Source organism: Lissotriton helveticus, chromosome 5_2, assembly GCF_964261635.1.
Source record: "Lissotriton helveticus chromosome 5_2, aLisHel1.1, whole genome shotgun sequence".
In the NCBI taxonomy this organism is placed as follows: domain Eukaryota; kingdom Metazoa; phylum Chordata; class Amphibia; order Caudata; family Salamandridae; genus Lissotriton; species Lissotriton helveticus.
This window is the reverse complement of record NC_136066.1, coordinates 13608600-13631335: the sequence shown is the minus strand read 5'-3', so window position 1 is coordinate 13631335 and position 22736 is coordinate 13608600.

The window sequence follows — 22736 nt, the reverse complement described above, 5'->3', positions numbered from 1 at the left end:
GGCGGAACAGGAACTGCTTCCTCTAACAGACCCTTTCTAGTTTTTAACTGACGTAACTTGGAAAATATAGGCATGACTGAACTGTAATCTGGACACAATACAATACACAATAAAAACACGAAATCACGTCACACTCATACCACAACATTAAAAATACATGAAGAACATTATAAATAACAGTTCGAACAGAATATTACCTGGAATACTGAAAACAGAAACAGAACAGAATTTCTCGAGAACGGAACAGACTAGAGTTACTGGATGCACTGCTATAACAGTACGGAACATACCGGTCCCATAAAGGAACGCATCAAGACCCGTATCCACCTAGGTGAACACTTCGTTTGTGAGTCTGGGCACCACCAACCCACGGACCAGGAGTCAATTTAGATTGGTCCTGTCTAGATACTACCCCAGCAATGGTACTCACCGGGCAGCACGGAACGGAAGGCCTCGGACTGGACTGGACGACGGACGACGAACTTCAGTTACAGGTGGGCCTCCGGATACCTCGGACCCTGGACTCTCGGCTTGGGCTCTGGTCGGGACTCGCCGCGTTCCTCCACCGTCTCGTTCGGATGCTGGACCGCCTCCTCCGTCTCCTCCGTGGGCCTGAGGGATACTTGGAGCAGAAATATCTGCCAGTGCACGGTATGGTTCCGTCACGACTGCAGAGGGTCAGGGGGTCGGCGTGGCTTCACCGACGCGTGGGGAAAGGGCAAGTCCCTGTTCGGGCGCCATTATGTGGTATATAAATAAATAATACCGGATCTATTTTTGAATGAATGAATGAAATAACAGATAGCTCAATAAAATAAGAGTCAAGATTCGAGGTAGTAGGAGTTTCTGCAGGTTTATTACAGCATAAGGACAGGATCAGGACAACCTGCATAGAACAGAGGTGACAGGGCCCAGCAGGACAACTGGGGCCCAGCAGCTGCCGGGGCTTGATCTGGGATGAGCGCGCTAACTTTTAATAACAATACATTGACTTATATACATAGCGCAAACACATAGCATTACATTGTAGTAGGCATAACAGTGGGTGGAGCAGAAGGCGTGACGCGTAGCAGTCGCGAGAGATAACAGTAAAAGTAGGTGTAACTAGGAGTATACATAGACATGTGGTGCAAACGTAACAGAATATGTCATGAATGGGGCGGAAACATTGGAGGGGGCTACCTAAGGAGCCGGGACCTCTAACCTAATGGTGCGCGAAAACTGGCAATGACGTATTACTAGGAGAAGCTGGGGGCTACGAACTCTGTGCTAGGAGCAGAGACTAAAGTCTGGAGGGTCGGAGCGACATGTACCTAAACCCTATCTGGTATCTGGTGTTTAGGGAACATGTGGATATAAACTAGAAGTCATGAGGGGAAAAGCTAACTTGATTCTAAGACTGGACCATGCATTATTCTACATGTAGTGCGTGATGAAGAATATTAAATGACCATTAATACAGTATTTCTCTAACATGGAGCCGAATAGGCTAGACAATGACGGAAACTATTGATGCAGTTCAGTAGCTTAGGAATGCAAAGAAGGAGGACTGAACTGATAACTGGAACTATAACATACTTTTGGCAGACTCAGAGGCAGAGCCGGGCTGCACCGGGCACTGCGAGGCAGGAAGTAAGTGAAGGGTCGAGGATACAGGTGGGGGCTGTATCGCTCCTCAGCGAGGCTTTCAGGAGACAGGAGCTGAATCTGGTGTCCGGGCCCTTTTGAGGCCTGGAAACGGGGACTTTACAATGGAATAACGTGCACACTGGGAAACGTGGCAACGTAGCTTTACATAGGCCTGATATTCGTAGTATTCACGAGGACTGGAAAATGTCATACCAGAGGTGGACACAACTATAATTGCGTCATTAATCAGACATGGGGAATAACATATGCATATTGGTCATGCACACATAACATATGATGGATGAGGCGTAGGGACACAGAACATGGCAAAATTTACTTTTCCACACCAAAAACATTGACCCTGACACTCTTTGTGATTCTTCGATGCTTTCACTTCCAACACTAGACCCTGATCTGGATGTCAACGTTCTTACCGCTCAATGCCTCCCTGTCGTTGCAGTTGAAATTGATAAAGTTGCTCCACTTCAAAGCAAAAAGGAAGAGGCCTATTCCTTCCGCACCTTGGTTCAATAAATCCCTTTATGCAGAAAGGTCGAACCTGAGAATCCTGGAGAAACAATGGAGACAATCTCCGTCCACCACTAATCTTTCTATTCTACGTTCAGCAAGATCAAAATACCACAAACACATCTTCCATGAAAAAGCGTCACACTTCAGAACCCTCCTCGACTCAGCCAAAAACAGACCCAAGAAACTAGTTGATCTCCTGAAAAATTCAAACGTCTCTCCCTCAACCTTCAAGCCTGTCGATTCTCCAAAGAAAGCAGATGAGTTCGCTTTATTCGTTGATGTAAAAGTGATTCACTGGTGGGTCAGGTCATTCAAGTCAAGTCAAGTCAAGTCAAAAAGGCTTTATTTCGATAAGAGTTATCATAAAAGCTTCACAATAAAAATACATAAATTTATTTGATTAAGATAAGGGAAAAAAACTACAACAATTTAATTGAAGACAATATTAAAAAGTTTCAATTTCATTTAAAAGAAGCATTTTATAAATAGTTAATTAAAAAAAGATTAAACAATTGCTTTAAGCCTTTTGCTTCTGATAGACCAGGCCCATGATAAAAATGTAGCAAGAGTGCAAACGTACAAGGTGCGACAGTCTGACATTAATATGCGTAGTGCCTCCTCATGGCGCCTGGTCCCCAGCAGGCGGCACAGATGCTTGAGCCATTTTTTCCTTGGTAGGGCATACTCCCGGCATTCAAACAGAAAATGCGCCACTGTCTCTGGTCTGGATGTGCACGCATGGCAGTACTCTGTAGTTTGAGCTGGCGATTTCCACCGGGATGTAAAGGCATGCAATGGAAGAGTTCCTGTTCTAAATTTGAAATAAAGGGCCCTATCAAATGGTTTCTCAATGGTGTCTAAATAGAGTTCCCGAAGTGGTAGGTCCTTAAATTTCAAAAAATCCTCCGTGAGTCTACCCAGAGAGCAATTAGTGCTCCGTTGGGACAAGATCCAGTTCCAGTAAAGGTTCTTGAGCGTTGCCTTTGGGGGAGAAGATCTATTTGCCCAGGCTTCGCTTGAACCCAGGTTGAACAAGAGGGATTTCATATCTCTTAACCATTTGATTCTATGCCATCCTGGTGATGCCATTATTTCTAGAAGCCCTTGCGCATATTTAGCAAGCTCCGGAACTCGCCACAAACGAGCCCAAAGCAGAAGCGGCCGGAACTTAGCTAGATCTTCAATGGGTCGGCATCCTAGATCGAGCATTAGAGGAACCATGGGAGTGCCTTGGGGAAGTGACATGACGGCCCTCCAAAACTTCCTCTCAGATCTTGGCAGTTCGTTGGTAATACATGAGCCCCATAGTTCTGCCCCATAAAGAGCCGAGCTAACCCCCTTTGCTGTATAAATTTCAATGACAGGGGCTATAGGTCTAATTGCACAGGAGCGCTGTTCTTTCAGGAGAGCCCCTGTTACCCTCTTGTGAGCTAACAGCATTTTGTCTTGGTGAGGGGCCCACTGCATATTATGCGACAAACGGATGCCTAGGTAATCAAATACTTCTACCCTCCCCAAAAGTGCAGCATTCAATTTCGGGGGACATACAGATTTTTTGGGGGGATTCATAACAAGGTATTTCGTTTTGTCGGTATTGATTACCAGGCCCCGTTCTGAGCAGAAGGACTGAAAGTTATTGAGAAGTTTTTGAAGGCCCATTGGGGTTTTGGATATCAAAAGCGTATTATCGGCAAAAAGAAGGGTGGGTATACGCTCCCCCGCCAGGGATGGTTCATCTGAAGGATCTTTCCGAAGGTGCTCACCAACTCCGTTGATATATAAAGAAAAAAGGGTGGGAGCTAAAACACATCCCTGGCGGACCCCTCTCTCGACCGGGATACTACTAGTTTTTTGGCCTTCTGTGCCCCATCTAATCTGGGCGAAGCTGTTTTCGTGGAGCCTTATAAGTAGCGAAAGAGTGTAGTGTGGTATCCCCATCTCAGCAAGAACTCTCCATAGGGTTTCCCTGGGTACTAGGTCAAAGGCAGTCTTTAAATCGATAAAAGCGAGATAAAGACTGCCCTTGCCGATGACCACCACCTTCCAGTACACCAGCATCAGTCTAAAGGCTTGTTCGATTGTGCCAGTGCCTGCTCTGAATCCTGCCTGGTAATCAGAGAGAATATTGTTATCATCAATCCACTCCAATATTCTAGCCAATAGGACCTTGCCAACTACTTTTTGGCTGATATCCAACAGGCTTATGGGTCTGTAGTTGGACGGGTCATCCCTAGCACCTTTTTTAAAGATAGGGACGACCTCCGCCCCTTTCCAAGATGTGGGAATCGAAGCACCCCTGCAGATGGCAATAAGCAGGCAATGAATAAATTTCCCCCATTTGGGAATGTCTGACCGCAGCAGGTCCCCGGGAATGCCATCCGGACCTGCCGCCTTTTGGGGCATGATGGTACTTATGGCATACTCCACTTCTTTTATTGTGAAGTCAGACTCTACAGAATGAGTCTCCCAATCCGTTTGGATTGTAGTTAAGGCCGTCTCCCATCCCTGGTCATCGTTAGGTACATCTATGGTGTTAAGGCCTGGTTGGCGAGTGTATAGTTTTGAAAAGTGGTCAACCCACGTTTGGCTAGTAATGTTGCATGTCATGAGGTCGCTGTCCGGTCTATTTCTGGCTCTAATTGTGTCCCAAAAGCACTTTGGATCTTTTTTCAGGCTCGCCTCTTTTAGAGTGCACCAGTACTCTTCATCCCACTCTTTTTTTGCACATGCCAGTATTCGCTTGTGCTCTTTCCTGGCTATCTGTATCAACGTTTGGGATTTGCCTCTAATAGCCTTGATCAGGAGCGACTTTGCCTTTCTGCATGTGGATGTGTACCAATCGTGCTTGCCCCTAAGGTTCCGAGGTACCACATTCCTCTCTGTACTACCCTTTTTCAGGAATACATCCCCTATAGACCTGAGAGTTGCCTCAAAGATGGATGTTGCCATTTCAGTTAGCGAAGCCGGATTACTAGTATCCAGTTCCGTTTGTGAGGCCATGAGTAATTTGTTGATGGTAGCAAGTTTAGTTTCGTCAGTAGAGATTTTGTTCCACTTCAGGCGTCTTCCACAGGAGGAAACAGAGATTTTGTGAATTTGTTTAAGGGGTACTGCAGGTGGATTATTGGGCCAGGGGTCTATTAGAGATAAAGAGAGCGAATTATGGTCGCTTTCCACAGTGGGTAAAACTACCATATCCTGCACTAATCCCCATGATTTAAAATCCAGCAGGATATAATCAATCCTTGAAGTATGGTTGACTCTGTTAAAGGTGGCAGCTCCTAAATGATCTGAAATTGTGCGGCCATTTGTGGCTCTTAAGCCAAACTCCAATGTCAGAGCATTTAACTAGATTGCACTATGGGTCCATCTTTTAATCGGGGGGATGGTTAAAGCTGGAATACCCCATCTTGCGTCATCCTCACCTAGGTCCATATTATCATCCATAGGGAGCTCATAAGTACAATTAAAATCCCCCGCAACCAAAGTTTGAGCACCCTCAGCATTTTCTCTAAGTTCTGTTTCAGGGGTGGTTACTATCGGGGACATAGACCCATGATTGGTACCTCTGACATACACATTATACAAAGCAAGGGTTATCCCCCTACAAGAACCTCTCAAGGAAATTCCTAGGATGTCAAGGCTATTAACCTGCTTGGGTGTTATACGGCAGTTAAGGGAAATGCTTACCCAAATGAGCAGGCCCCCCGAGGGGCGACCCTTCCCGTTTTTGGCTTTTACTGCAGGCACAAAGTATGTAACGTAACCAACTCGGTGTAGTGGTTCTAGGCTCCAGGTCTCCTGGAACAAGCAGATTTTGTGCGCCTCCACTAGGTCATTCCACTCGGGTGAGCCCAGTTTCCTATAAATACCTGCTAGGTTCCAGCTAAGAATCTTCAGTGAGCCTTTGGGGTCATAACCATTATATTTATTGTTATTTTGGGGGCCCAGACAGTCAACTAGCAGCGAGGGAGCAATTAAAGGTGTTGGCTGAATTTTACTGGACTCTACTACAGGGGCAGGGTAGGGGCGCAAGATTGGAGTTTCCTTCAACATGTGCCCCTCCTCCCCCTGTCTCGTGTCCAGCGGTGAGATGGTAGTTTCCTCAAATGTGAGTCAGTCTACCTCATCCAGGGCAGAGAACCGATTCCAGTGTGCAAACTGAGATGTAAGAGGATCAAACTCAAGGGTGCCTGCCAGGGTGATTGCCGTTGCTGGAAGCTCCGCTGGGGTACTTGTTGGTAGGCCCTACTTAGAGGTATTCAATTTCTCGGGATTTGTCTTTGGGGTATGGACGGGTAGAAGTACGAGAGATGGACAGGGTGGATTTGTGTATTGGTTCCACTAGGGGGTGCATTACATATATAGTTCACTGCCGCTGTGTCTCTGAAGTTGATGGTTATGATGTCCCCTGCTATTGTTTTTATGTTTCTGCCTATCCATTCTCCTCTTCTGACCGCCAGAATTTCCCCAGAGATGTTAGGAGGTAGGGGTCTGTTTAGCTGTAGCCATTGAGCACATTTATTTCTTAACTCGATTTGGGTTTCCCTTTTTCCCTCCTTTATGGGTGGTACTCCTGTCAGTACGACCACAAAGGGCGAGGCTTCAGGCGGCAGGTTAATTGTCTTAAAACGTGCCGGTCTTGCCTTGGCCTCTTGATTTTTTATTAGGGGAGTAGCAGTGCTTGTGCTTTTTTTGTGCCTTGGCCATCTTTATCTACAGAATTTGGGGGATTTCCATTTCCTGAATTATGGTGAGCCTGCAGAGTGGTGCTAGCAGTATTGGCATTCAGGGCTGCAGCAGCTTTTTTCCCAGTTTGGGCCGGATGTTGCATAGCTTTATTAGCTGGGGGCAGGTTGGAATGTGCTGGATTGTCTTTTGGTAAGTTGCTGATGGTTCCCCCTTTTGATCCCCCTTTAGACCCGCCTTTAGATAGTGTGCCCTCTTTAGTTAATGTGCCCTCGTTACCCACTTGCTTGGTGGGGCCCAACCCTTTGGTGTTTATTAAGGATGTCAGTCTGTCAATCTTTGACATGAGTGGCTTAATGTGGGCAATAATCGTGTCCTCGAGGTCTGCTTTGAGGTCAGCTACCATGTTTGCTACCCAGCAAGGTATGCCCGGTGAGGAATTAGTAGTTGGGGCCACTAAGTTGTGGTTTAATGTATTGTGTTTGGCCTTTTTCTTCTTCTAGTGTGCACTAAGTGCACTACCTTTTTCCGACACTGTGTTACTTAAATTCACCATTCCGCAATCCCGAGCAGGACTTAAATCTTGCTGAATGTTTTCTAGATCCCCTATTATCTCAGTGTGGGGCTGAGCACACGGGAGCTCGGCAAAGGAGGCAGTAACCCCAAGACTAAGATCTGACTCATCAGTGACGTCTAGAGTTGTTACCAAAGGATCAACTGCTGCATCCTGCGGATCGTGCACAAGTGTTATGGGGGGTAAGGACATCCTCCTCCTTTCTGTGTTAGCTATGGCAGTGGATACAGCCCCTATGGTCTGTTGCAGCATGATGTCAATTGCAGTAAGAGTGGGAACAGGTTGAGGGGTAGCCTCCTTATGTTTGTTGTTCGATCGAAGGGTAGGCATCCTAACAATTTTTGGACCCTTCCTCATGCTACCTCGAGTCAGGGTAGTATGTGTGGCACTAAAGAGAGAGTATGATCGTGTTTGGTTCTTGAAGGTGCCCACTCACTTAAGATTGGAAAAGATCAGTACAGCAATGAGTGTTTACCTGCTCAGTTGTAAGAGTGGAATTAGGGGGGTGGCCCAGCCCAGCCTCTTCTGGCCTCAGAGGGCCGTAGAGGGCCCGCCCTTTGCCCGGGCTTCGCCCGGTCGCTCCCGCGCGCTCCTGCGCAGGGGCCAACTGAGACTGTTTTATAATGCGCTGGGGGAGGGGCAGCAGGGAGAGTGGACCAACTGTTGGCGGTCAGCTGAGCAGGGACTCCTGGGAGTTGGAGTCCCTGCAGCGCCACTCGCAGCCCTGCCTTTTGCCCACACGCACCCCCAGCAACCTTGGTGATAGCAGTAGGTCCATGGATGCAGAGGGCCTCCTCGGCGCAGCGGGACCCGCGCAGCGGGTCCGGCAAGCTGTTGCAGTGGTCCTTGAAAAAAGGATTTCCAAAAGCGTCCTCGCTGGTAAGGTCAGTGAAGGTGAGGTCATTCACCCCACCCCCCTAGAGGAGCCCAAATCCTTAGTCACTAGGCAGCACTTTGACGTCATCTCTGAAGGTGCCCTCCTCAAATGCATGTGGAATTTTAGTTCGGGAACTGAACATCATCTGCGCCATCTTGCCCATTCTTCAGACTCACGTATGAACATGCACGACAGCCATTTTAGGTACCATGGTCTCCCTGTTCACGATCGATCATCAGCGCACTTCCCTGACCCTGCAAGCATCCCCCATGCACCCTGGCTGCCCCCGCTCTCACATGCACAAGTCATGAACCCCCCCTTCCGCATGACTCTGTCTCTGGGAATCACACCCCGCGCCTGACCAACACCTCCTTTCCTTCCATGAATACCCCTCTTTCGATAAACCCTTCTACGCTCGATTGTCCACACCGATCCTTCCTTTCATGAATATCTCTCCTTTGATGACCCCTTCCTCTGAGCCCGATTGTCTGCACGGACCGCTGGTCCTCCCTTAAGCCTGAGGATACAGTTTATTGCCCACTACTGTATGCACTCGCCCCTCTTCAAAGGAGCTACTATTGATCATGACCTCCCCACCCCCTGAGATTCGATCAGGCGCACACATTCCAAAGGAATCGGCAGAACACTCAGCTGCGTGATAGCCCCCTCCTATTGTATGGGGGGTGAGGACCTCTACTGTAGCCACGTGTTGGAATGAGCCGGAACTGGGGGGGTACCGGGGATGTCTTTTTCCATTACTTCACAATGTCTTTATTGTAATAAAGAGCGGTCACATGTCGTAAACCAGTGTATAAAAGGCCAGGTCTCAGAGAGGCTGTTAGAGAGCACCTCGAGACGATACTTTGTTGTCCGATCTGATGTGTTCTGCTCCGTCGGAATAAAACTTGTTTCCTGTCTTCCTGTCTCCAGCGCCTGCCTCTTTATTTGATAAACTTCGTATGGTATTAGAGGCGTTTAACGCCGGGCAAAATTACTTAAGGAACATCGACTAAATCGCCTGACCATTTTTCTGACTTTCCACAATTGGCGTCCCAAGCGTGGGGCCCATCAGCGACACGTGGATCCAGTGGGAAAGGTCCCGACGACAGAGTGAACGACTGCAACGATCGGGAGAGCTCCTGTCCGATAGACCCTCGTCTGACAGCCGATCATCCGAACTTCACTGGTTCCGAGCAGACCTCTCCCGAGTGATCTACGGTCCTGACTGGGAACCATCAGGTGTGCCGCGGTAGCAACAGAGAGTAGAGGACGATCGGGCGCTGGAAGCGGAAGACGAGAAACTGTCCATGCGGTCCGGGTAAGGTCGTGACACACGACAAATTGCGAATTGATTGATTGTTTGATTGATTGAAATACTAGTATTTGCTTTGTCGCTCTTTGAGATATTCGCTGCCTGCAAACGGGGAGGAATAGGAATATTCTATCTCCCTTTGCGGATAGTGAAGGGTAGGTAACGCGGACTTTTGTCCCCCATTGTAATCTGCCGTACCTATTTTTCTCCCCACTGATTGATTGTCCGAACATAGATTGTTTGGAGTATAGTTCTTTTGAGGTTCTCTGCTTGCAAATAACGTAGAATAGCAATATTCTGTCTAGTCTTTGCAAATAGTGAAAGATAGGTAGTGCGGACCTTTGTCCCCCGTTGTAATCTGTCATGCCTGTCTTCTCCCCACTGATTGGTAGTTGGTACAACCCGGACCGCTTATTAGAGATGAACCATCCAGCTCCATTGGAAGGCACCCCTAATAAGGACATGTTCACTAAGCAAGGACTAGTCGCTATAGCTTATAGTAAGTTATGGCATAAATATACAAAAAAGGACCCCGAAAGTCAGTGGCCACTGATAGGTTCCTTTGATGATCATAAAATAAAAACGTTAGAAGCAGCTGTTAGAACAAATAAGGCAACGCCCACCATGCTCGATAGTATCGGCATGTGGTGCAAAGAAGCAGAGCAACGAAGGAAACGAGAAGAAGCAAGAATAGGGAAAGAGTTACGAAAGGCAGCCCACCTGGCCGCTAAGGAACTAGATGAAGAAATAAGAAGGAGAGAGGAAGTTAGACAAACGCAAGAATCAGGGTCGGCAGGCCAATGCCCTGTTAGGACCCCCTCTACGCTCTACCCGGAGATGCCCTCCAAACAACGGGCAAACGACGAGTTACTGCTAGGTCCTCCGATTATCTACATGCCCCCTCCTTATGCCCCCTGCCAGCCTCTAGCACAGCACCTACCAGTTCTGAGTGCGGGCGAGGGTGACCCTAGCGCTAGTGCCCCGGCTCTTACGGCCTTCGCACCGGCCACATTGGTAACAACATCAGATGAACTCGAGACTAGCAAGCAGCCAACAGCCAGACCAAATAGGTTGAGCAAAGACGAGCGGGATGGGATTGACAAGATAGCAAAGACACTGGTAGAACGGAAGGAGAGCGAAGAATATACGATGGATATGCACAATTCACATGCCGGTAGCCACAGACGGCATTTCATTTTACGGTTCAGCTACCACACCCTGAACGCATATGAGGATAGGTATCAAAATAAGGGTCCTGCTAAGCTGACGGCTCTATATAGAAAGGTCGATGTTGGAGATGGGACTGAGCGCGATGTGACGGATCTCTTCATGCAAACGCTTGAGGTCTTCCACCACCTCGCGGAACAGAAACCAGAGGTCAAGATCACAGTCCCTGAGACGATTGAGCCCTCATTAGAAGCAGCCAACACTATGATGCCTATCAGAGAAGCCGCCCCCTACTGGGTTCCCCCAAGAGGTCAGGGAACAAACGACGATATCAACCACGCAGATGCAAAAGGGAGGGTTGTGTACAATTGGGTTTACCAACCATGGGATCGGCAAGATATTTTAACCTTTAGGCAAACCCTGCCTGATTTAAGGAAGAACCCGACAGCATTTTACACCGAATTAGGCACAGCCTTGGGTTCAACGATAATGACTCTAGCAGACATTGATTTGTTTTTCGGGTTATGTCTGCCGGCTGACGTGTGGAAGCAAATCCGGAAAGCCGATCACACAGATCTGTTCGGACATACCTGGAGTCAACTCAGTGAGCTAGATAGACGACGAGAGCCCGGAAGGAAACCGATAAAAGACATACTGGAACTTCCGGACAAAATAGTTCAGAAGCTAAAAACCATGATCCCAGAGAAAAAGGTAGACTGGTCAATAGTCACGGCTTGCCGTCAGAAACCCCAGGAAGACGTATCAGAATACTTCTCCCGATTTGAAACAGTGTTCTCCGACTACAGTGGCCAAGACATGACCACCGCAACCGGACAACACCTATTTGTGCAAAACTACGTAAAGGGTCTGTCACGAGAGGTTTCCCAGAAGTTACAAACGAGCGAGAGTAGTTGGGGGGCCTCCAAACCCGCCGCTATCCTCCAAATGGCTCAGTACTACGAACACCAAAAGGATGAGAATGATAGGGCAATCGAGAGAAAGAAGAAAGATTTGAAAGAAAGGGTGATGATAGCCCAGATACAAGGGGTGGCAGTCGGGAAGAACTACACAGGGGGAGCTACCAATCAATCGCCCCTAGACATCCACCCCCAAAGGACCGCACACCCACTCCCTACTCTGGACGTAGGGACATAGAAGATAATCAGTGTGCATTTTGCAAAGGATTCGGGCATTGGAAGTCTCAATGTCCGGTTCTTCTGGAACTAATTAAAAATAAAGAGACGAGAGACATGACGAATGGCCCCAGGACTAGAGGGCAGGGGCGGGGGTACACAAACGACACCAACAGCGACAGACCAGGAAGATCGAACACATTTGACCGTCCCCGACAGAACCAGTACCAACTATCTGACAGTGAGAACACTCCCGACTTCGCATAGGACTGCCAGGGGCAAGGGAGGGATCCAGTCGAGCTCTGTGTTGACCAGCAAGGTCCTTACGTCACCGCTAAGGTCCTGGGTACAAAGTCTCCATTCTTGGTAGACACTGGAGCGACACGTAGTGTATTATCAAAGCGACTGATTCCAAGGGCACCCTTGTCTGGCTCACACATTACATCGATAGGTTTCGATGGAACGCCCTCCACTAATCCCCTGTCTGTACCTATCTCCTTTGACCTAGGAAACAACCCCACTGACACAACATTTCTGCTCTCCTCCAACTCCCCTGACGCCATTATGGGTATTGATTTACTAAAACATTTCCGAGCTACTATTAGGTGCTCCCCAGATGGAGTCCGAGTCATCCTGTACGACAACCCGAGCATGTCCAGATTCCGCCCCGCACGACATATGTACTCTATAACTGATGCTGACCCATCCTTGCTCGACACCCTACCCCTGTACCTATGGGCCAGAAACGACTCGGATGTAGGACGAATGATGATCGACCCTGTGCACATAACTGTTCGACCAGACGCAATACTCCCGAAACTCCCACAGTACCGGATATCGCCCGAAGGCGAGAAGGCATTGGTAGCGATTATTCAGTCCCTGGTAGATGCAGGAGTGGTAGAGGAAGTGGTTAGTAATGTCTGCAACAGCCCTATCCTACCCATTGTTAAGAAGCAAGGTGAGGGAGATGAGAAAGCGTACCGCTTCATCATCGACCTGCGAGAAGTCAACAAAGTGGTGGTGCCACAGTACCCCGTAGTCTCAGACATCACCACCATTCTGACCCTCATCCCGTCCACTGCCACCACCTTCACCGTTATTGATCTCAAGAATGCATTTTTCTCTATCCCCATCCATCCAGACAGCCGTTATCTCTTCGGCTTCACCTTAAAAAAAGTTCGTACCAATTTTGTAGAGCTCCCCAGGGCTACACTGAAAGTCCCAGCATTTACAGCCAGGCCCTCAAAGGACAGCTGGACGCCGTCCAGCTACCAGATGGAGTGGTGTTGATCTAATATGTCGATGATATCCTTTTGGCGGCCGACACCACTCCACTTGCAATCACGGCCACTATCCAACTCTTGCACTTTCTTGCGGAGAATGGCCACAAAGTCTACAAAAAGAAACTGCAGTTCTGCCAGCCTCAAGTGACATACCTAGGCCATCTCCTGTCCAAAGAAGGAAGGAAACTTACGCCCGACCGAATCCAAACCATCCTAGACACCCCCATCCCCAAAACACAGAAGCAAGTCCGTTCATTGGTGGGCCTTACCTCTTTTTGCCGACAATGGTTACCAAATTTCAGTTTCATTATAAAGCCCCTACTTTCCCTGTTGGCCAAAGATGTTCCCTTCCCACTCCCTTGGACCCCCGAATGCCAAGCGTCCTTTAAGGAGTTGCGGGATGCCCTTTGCTCGGCACCCGTCCTAGGAACACCAGATTACTCCAAGCCCTTCTCCCTCTTCACTCACGAAAGGGAGGGATGCGCATTGTCTGTTCTAACTCAGCCCATCGGCTCCAAACAACGCCCTTGTGCCTACTTCTCTGCCACTCTTGACCCAGTCGCCAGAGCTTTACCTGCCTGCCTTCGAGCAGTAGCCGCCGCTGCTGTCTCTATCCGTCAGAGTGAGGGAATTGTGCTTTCGAACTCTCTCACGGTGTTAGTACCCCACGCAGTTGACACCCTTTTGAACCAGACCAAGACTCAACACCTGACTAGTGCACGACTGACGGGGTACGAATTGACACTACTTGCACCCCACATCACTCTGAAGCGATGCACAACTTTGAATCCTGCTACACTGTTGCCCTTGCCTGAAAATGACCCCGATGTGCCCCCTATACATGACTGTGTGACCCTCACGGACGAACAGACCAGGAGTAGAATTGACCTCCGAGACATTGCTTTTACAGACCCTGATGGAGAACTATGGGTAGACGGCTCTTGTATCAAACTCCCAGACGGCACCACTTCAGCTGCCTATGCGGTGACAACAGCCCGAACAGTAGTTGAAACAGCCCGCATCACGCAACGATCCGCACAGGCGGTAGAGCTAATTGCCCTCACACGAGCATGTATCATAGCAGCAGGAACCACGGCGAACATTTACACGGACAGCCAATATGCCTTCGGGGTGGTTCATCATTTTGGGCTCTTGTGGAGGGAAAGGGGATTCCTGACGTCCCATGGCACGCCCATCCTTCACGGAGATCTAGTCTCCGCCCTGATTGAAGCAGTTCTCCTCCCCAAACGATTAGCAGTGATCAAATGTCAGGCACACAAGAAGGTGACGGATTTAGTTGGACAGGGAAACACACTGGCCGACATCACTGCCCGAACCACAGCTGAGAATAGGACGACGACACGCATATATGTGACCAGGTCACAAGCAGAAAAATGGACTGACGCTAGGGAAACGATTAGGGACATCCAGTCGGCCAGCACACCTCACGAACTGACTGAGTGGGCACGGGTGGGTCTAAAGGACGATGAAGGCTGCTGGCGGACAAAAGACACAAACAAATGGTTGCTGCCTGACTCATACTTGATTCCCATACTGACTATGGCTCACTCCCCTGCACACATAGGATCAGCCCCCATGATTGAACTCATTTCCAAAGTCTGGCACAACAACAAAATCCCCGACGCAGCCAAACGCCTGGTCCAGCAGTGCCTTATCTGTCTACAACACAACCCCGGGAAAGGAACTGTAGTACCCCGGGGAGGGTTTGGGATCCCCGACCACCCCTTTGAGGTCCTCCAGATGGATTACATCCAGCTGGAGAGATGCCAAGGCTTGAAGTACGTATTAGTCATTGTATGCGCCTTCAGCAAATGGGTGGAAGCCTATCCTACCCGTGATAACACTGCCATGACTACTGCCAAAGTACTACTGAAAGAGTTTTTCCCTCGCTACGGCCTTTGTCGAATTTTATGGAGCGACAATGACCCCCACTTCATAGCTGAAGTTGTCCAACTAATCTTGAAGGGGTTGGGGGTAAAGCAAAGGTTTCATGCGGTCTTCCACCCCCAATCCGCTGGCCTAGTTGAGCGACACAATGCTACACTGAAACTGAAACTGTCAAAAATAGTGGCCACCACAGGACTTAAGTGGCCAGATGCCCTCCCACTGGCATTGCTATCGATGCGCTCCACTCCCACTAAGCACCACTTGACCCCCTATGAGGTTGTGTTTGGGCGACCAATGAACCTCTGGACTGCCCCCAAACCAACCTCCATTCACGACGTCCCCGACGTCCTGCTGTCAGATTATTTATACAAATTAACTAAAACGTTGTCTGTCATTCATCAACAGGTGCAGCAGGCCATCCCCGATGCTTCCAGGGGTCCCGGTCACGATATTCAACCGGGAGATTACGTTTTAGTCCGGAATTTTCAACGGGCAAAGAGTCTGGAACCCCGGTGGACGGGCCCCTGGCAAGTACTGATCACCACTCGGACGGCTCTTCGAGTAGAGGGGAGAAGGCACTGGCTGCACGCCCACCACTGCAAGAAGGTCTCCTCGACCCTGGCCACGACAGACAACGTCGACACCCAAGAAGAGCTCCTGAACAAAGACCGGCCATCACTGAACTGCTATCCTGATACCGAGGCACTTGAACTTGCAAAATTCTCTGATCCCACTGTGCCATCCCGGGAAGGGTATTTCCTGCGTCAAAAACGAGGGAGCTTCGGCTAAGTAGACCACGGACTAAGTTAAAATCTCAGAACGGTGGCCTAAAACAACCAAGGGTTACCCGGAGAGAAGCTAAACGAAGTCTGTGGTTCTGCCCACTACCGAGCACCTTGAAAATGATGGAAGCGCCAGATAAGAAGATGATGGAAGCGCCAGATAAAAAGATGATGGAAGCAACCGGAAATACCCACTACAGGACCCCAAAGGCTGACAATTTGCACAAATCAAAGACAATCGCCTTCTTCATTCTCTTCCTCCTTTGCCTCCTCCTCATGACTGCCTTCTGGATCCTGGAGGAAAGTACACCCGCTCATCAGATATTGCCGACCACTGCACAGCCAACCACCATGAAAGAGCATCACCTGATCTCCCTTTCGCCTCAGCTCCGAGAAAGGCGTAAGGAGTTCTGGAACAATTCCTTCGTGCAACTATTGCACCAGCACAACCTTGCTGCAAATGCCGCGAACTGCTGGGTCTGCGGGTTGCTCCCGCATGCCACTGGACACTCCATCCCCTTCATCCCTTCTCCTTTTTCAGTTCACGGCTCCTGCCTCGCCTGGTTGATCCTCTTGCAGGAAAGCCACAAGGACAACGCCGCTTCTGGTCAAACAGTGTCACACTTCTACTATGGGTTCTGGCTGAACAAAACAGGAAGGACGTCTGCCCCCTTTTGTCCTGTGACCTCAGGTTCCGCCTTCCATATGAACATCCCTGCCAAAGAACGAGTTGAAATGCAAGTGCTCCACAATCCAGCTAGACCCACCTTCTCCTACCTGCGGAAGCGAACGGCTGCCACTCTGACTGTGGCCCTGTCTGTCATCAATGTCACAGGTCTCGTGTGCCTCAAAGGCCAGGGAACACAGCTGGTGGGTCACAGTTCCTGCCACATCACCAGAACATTGGTCTCAGTTGATCCCCCCTCCTTTGTTGCTTCTCCGAATATGTACTTTGTTTGTGGCATCAAAGCTTACACTTGGCTCCCGAAAGGTTGGAGGGGTACGTGCTACATCGCCTTCATTCTTCCCCCCACGTATGTGGCCCCAGCCTACCATCACCGGCAAAAGCGCGCCGGAGACATTGGACAAGCCGACTCCACCGGAGCACAGTTCCTGGATGCGGTGAAGGGACTTGTTCCTCTGTGGGGCCCAATGGCAAATAGCCGCGCTATCCGCCACCTGACTCAGGCAGTAGAAACAACCATTAACATCACGGCTGGCATCCTCGCTAACAACACGGCTGAGCTTCAAGCAATCCGCCTGGTGGCTCTTCAAAACCGCCTTGTTCTAGATGTGGTTCTGGCCGACCGTGGAGGAGCATGCCGCATCATCGGCTCCAGCTGTTGCACCTACGTGCCAGATAACTCGCCTTCAGTCTACAAAGCAATCGAACACCTCCACAGACTATCCTCCGAGGTTCACCAGGAGCAAGAAGGATGGTCGCTTGGAAGCTGGTTTTGGGACACTTTGAAGGACTGGGGATGGAGGTTGTTTACGTTTATACTGATACCAGTTGTGGTACTGTGTGGGTGTTGCTTAGGTATTCAATGTTTGCCACCTTTGTGTTCACTCATTTCTAACTGTATGTGCCCTAAGACTTTGGACTTTAGAACTGAGCACATGAGTCCCCTCTATGAGATAGAAATACGTGGTCTTATGGGGATAGATCCGAATTGACAAGCTGGCGAGACATGTTAAAAGGGAGGACTGTGGAATTTTAGTTCGTGAACTGAACATCATCTGCGCCATCTTGCCCATTCTTCAGACTCACGTAAGAACATGCACGACAGCCATTTTAGGTACCATGGTCTCCCTGTTCACGATCGATCATCAGCGCACTTCCCTGACCCTGCAAGCATCCCCCATGCACCCTGGCTGCCCCCGCTCTCACATGCACAAGTCATGAACCCTCCCCTTCCGCATGACTCTGTCTCCGGGAATCACACCCCGCGCCTGACCAACACCTCCTTTCCTTCCATGAATACCCCTCTTTCGATAAACCCTTCTACGCTCGATTGTCCCACCGATCCTTCCTTTCATGAATATCTCTCCTTTGATGACCCCTTCCTCTGAGCCCGATTGTCTGCACGGACCGCTGGTCATCCCTTGAGCCTGAGGATACAGTTTATTGCCCACTACTGTATGCACTCGCCCCTCTTCAAAGGAGCTACTATTGATCATGACCTCCCCACCCCCTGAGATTCGATCAGGCGCACACATTCCAAAGGAATCGGCGGAACACTCAGCTGCGTGATAGCCCCCACCTATTGTATGGGGGGTGAGGACCTCTACTGTAGCCACGTGTTGGAATGAGCCGTAACTGGGGGGGTACCGGGGATGTCTTTTTCCATTACTTCACAATGTCTTTATTGTAATAAAGAGCGGTCACATGTCGTAAACCAGTGTATAAAAGGCCAGGTCTCAGAGAGGCTGTTAGAGAGCACCTCGAGACGATACCTTGTTGTCCGATCTGATGTGTTCTGCTCCGTCGGAATAAAACTTGTTTCCTGTCTTCCTGTCTCCAGCGCCTGCCTCTTTATTTGATAAACTTCGTATGGTATTAGAGGCGTTTAACGCCGGGCAAAATTACTTAAGGAACATCGACTAAATCGCCTGACCATTTTTCTGACTTTCCACATGCATCCCCAAAACAAAGCCCTCAAACCATTCTTGTGACCCCTAGTGATATCGCCATTGACTTCTACGCCGACACTCTTTCCTATTGGACCACTCTGGTCAACCTCTTTCTCAGTCAAGGCTCCCTTCCTGTTACCTTTAAAACAGGACAGGTTACCCCTCTGCTTAAAAAACCCACCACTGATGCGAACAGCCTCAACAACTTTGGCCCCATCACCAACCTCCCTTTTCTTGTGAAAATCACAGAAAGATGCGTAGCGAAACGACTATCTTTACATATTAAGAACAACAACCTTCTGGACGACTTCCAATCTGGTTTCATGCAAAACTGCAGCACTGAAACTGCCCTGCTGCAAGTGATCGACGATGCCCTGCGTTTACTGGACTCGGGGAGTCTTGTCTTCTGATTCTTCTTGACCTTTCTGCCGCCTCTGACACTGTTAATCACAACACTCTTCTGAACACTCTTCAACAGAGCATGGGTTTGGAAGGCACAGTGCTTACATGGTTTGCTTCATTCCTCTCGAACAGATCCCAAGTGATTCAAATAGTGACCAGCCTCTCGTCTTCATTGGAGGTCGGTCAAGGCATACCTCAAGGATCTATACTTGCACCCACTCTTTTCAATCTTTACTGGAACCATTGGGCAATCGCTTTAAAAAATCTGGAATACTCTATCACCTCTATGCCGATGACACCCAAAACTACCTTACGGTGTCTTCCTCACACGACGGCTCAATCCTCAACTCTACTCTCTACTCTATTCAAAACTGGATGTCAGCTCATCAACTCATTCTGAATCCTTCCAAAACTGAATTCCTCTACCTCACTCTCTCCTCCTCCTGTTCAATCATGGACGAATATCCTCAACTTACTGAACAACACACCTATCGTGGTCGACAGCGCTAAATCCCTTTGTGTCATACTTGACAAAAGGCTCAATGTTCTCTCCCATATGAACTCCACTGCAAAGAATGCACAATACCAACTGCGCCTTCTCTGGGGGATTCAACGTTTCTTTACGGAGCAAGACCTAAAAATCTTGGTCCACTCTATGGTTCTCTCTAGATTAGACTATTGCAATTCTCTTCCTACTAGCCTCCCCAAATCCCACCTTTCCGCACTTAAATGCGTACTCCACGCAGCGGCTCATTTTGTCTTTGGGGCCAAAAGAAGTGATCACATCACACCCATTTTGTCTTCTCTTTGATGGCTTCCCATCGAGGCAAGATCAATGTACAGGACAGCCTGTATCACCTTCAAAGCCTTGCACACCTCCTCCACTCGTGCTATCAGAGGCCCTGTGCTACATGTGTCAGGATGGTGCTATGAGGCGTGACGTTGTGGTAAATAAATAAATAATACCCTATTTTTGAATGCATAAATGAATAACAGATAGCTCAATAAATAAGAGTCAAGATTCGAGGTAGTAGGAGTTTGCAGGTTTATTACAGCATAAAGGACAGGAACAGGACCACCTGCACAGGAATAGGATGGCAGCGCTGCCGGGGGCAGAATCGGGACAAGGAGGGGGGAAGGATAACTTTTTAATAACAGGACATGAGCATATATACATAGCGCAAACACATAGCATTACATTGCAATAGGCGTAGCAGTGGGTGGAGCAATAGGCGTGATGCGTAGCAGTCGCGAAAGATAAGGGTGAAAATGGGTGTAACAGGGCGTATACATAGACATGTGATGCAAACGTAACAGAATATGTCATGAATGGGGCGGAAACCATGGAGGGGGCTACCTGAGGAGCCGGGACCTCTAACCTGATGGTGCGCGCAAACTGGCAATGACGTGTTACTAGGAAAAACTGGGGGCTATGAACTCTGTGCTAGGAGCAGAGACTGAAGTCTGGAGAGTCAGGGCGACATGTACCTAAACAGTATCTAGTATCTGATGTTTAGAGAACATGTTGATATAAACTAGAAGTCAGGAGGGGAAAAACTAACAGACTCTAAGACTGGACCATGCATTAGTCTACATGTAGTGCGTGATGAAGAATATTAAATGACCATTAAATGCAGTATTTCTCTTACATGGAGACGTAAAGGCTAGACAATGACGGAAACTATCGATGCGATTCAGTAGCTTTAGGAATGCAGAGAAGGAGGACTGAACTGATAATCTGGAATCATAACATACTCTTGGCAGACTCAGAGGCAGAGCCAGGCTGAACCGGGCACTGCGAGGCAGGAAGTAAGTGAAGGGTCGAGGATACAGGTGGGGGCTGTATCGCTCCTCAGCGAGGTTTCAGGAGACAGGAGACAAGAGCTGAATCTGGTGTCCGGGCCCTTTTGAGGCCTAGAAACGGGGACTTTACAATGAAATAACGTGCACACTGAGAAACGTGGCAACGTAACTTTACATAGGCCTGATATTCGTAGTATTCACGAGAACTGGAAACTGGCATACTAGAGGTGGACACAACTGTAATTGCGTCATTAATCGAACATAGGGAATGCATATGCATATTTAATCATGCACACATAACATATGATGGATGACACGTAGGGACACAGAACATGACAAAATTTACTTTTCCACATTCCCTCCTTGTCACTACGTTTCCATCAGGAAACATCAATATTCATGATACCATCTATCATTTCATACAGTATCATTTGCTCGTCTCGAATTATCCTGGAACGGGATTTAGAACGGGGCTTGGGACTAGGAATACATGATGTAGCACAAATGCCGCAAATCGCAGGGCCACATTGTATACAGAGGCAGCAGCTGAATATGATCGCTACTGTAATACCTAGAAAGGACAAGACTTTCCATCCCCAGGCGGAAATTATATTCCAGAACCAACCGGACCATGTCCAGGTGCCTGGATCTTGGTGTAACAGATGGGCAATTTTATGGAGTCTGGTTATAGCTGAATAAACAGACGGCGCGTTATTTGGAATGAAAATGCAGCAACTAGATCCGATGACTCTACAGGCCCCGCCCCTATCGGCCAGTATGACGTCTAGGACGAGACGATTCTGTAAAACGACAAATCTCATAGCAGATTGCTCTTCGGTTAAGTTACCTAAAGCAGAGGCAGTCTCATTTACTACAGCTTCGAGGGTTCTGGTTAACCTACGGATTAGCTTACTATTCTGGATAGGTCCTATAAAGAAAAAGAAACCTCTGTTGAAATCTGTATACTGTTCTAAGGCAGTTTCAGTATAATCGACAATGGGGGACTCCCTTCTAGGTCTAATGTGTACTAGATGTGTATTTCTATGATAATCAGATGGGGCCAGGAAAACTGGTGGCAGTAGGAAGGCAATGTAACAGGTTCCCTCCCAATCGAGGGGCAGACGAACATATGCAGTTTGACCACAAATAAAATAAGAATGCCGTGAAGCTTTGAAAATAGATTTCCCACTGTCACTATATTTGACAATAGTAGTACAATCGCTATGTCCTACATGTACAGAACCATTATTTCTAACACATAATTCGCCTTTGACTGGTAGTACTGAAATAGTAGGTAAGTCTGGAGTAGTATCAGACTGAACATTCAGGACCATGAAATTCGAAGAATAATTACCTAAATTATACACTTCATTTTCTAGATCTAACCCGGTTCTGTGGGGGAGACCTTGCTTGTCTGGAAAACATGTACTGTTAAGAAAAGACATATCTGTTGAGGATGACGTTAACGTGGACCATGCTCCACACGAACCATTATGTGAAAAAGGATAAGGAAAAAGTGGCAGAACTCCCTTCGGTGTCTGGAAAGGGGGGAGTCGACCACATACCCAACAATTAGTGGCATTGCTGGTCTGGTGTGAATAATGTAACATGCGGATGAAAGAATTATTTTGCATAGCGAGGCGGTAAGAGAGTTCATGAGGAGGTAGATCACTAAACGTGTGCTCTACCGTAGCATTGGAAGACTTATTTACATGAGAAACTGGAAAATACAGGTAAAATGCATAACTGGTGCAGGAAATCATAATACTGAGAAATAATATGAAACATAGGAAAACGATACATCGGATTGAGTTTTGACTAACTCTCTCACTATGGGGGTCTATTTTATACATGTCAGAAACAGCCTAACCGTTTCACCTAGGGGAGGACTTAGACAATCAAACTGGCTGACTTATTTTACTAGACCGGAGTTTCAACTTATACTCCTGTTGCGGAGTTTTCTCTAACGGGGAGGGTGCAGTATCATTGTTCTTTGCGGGACAGTCCTTGAG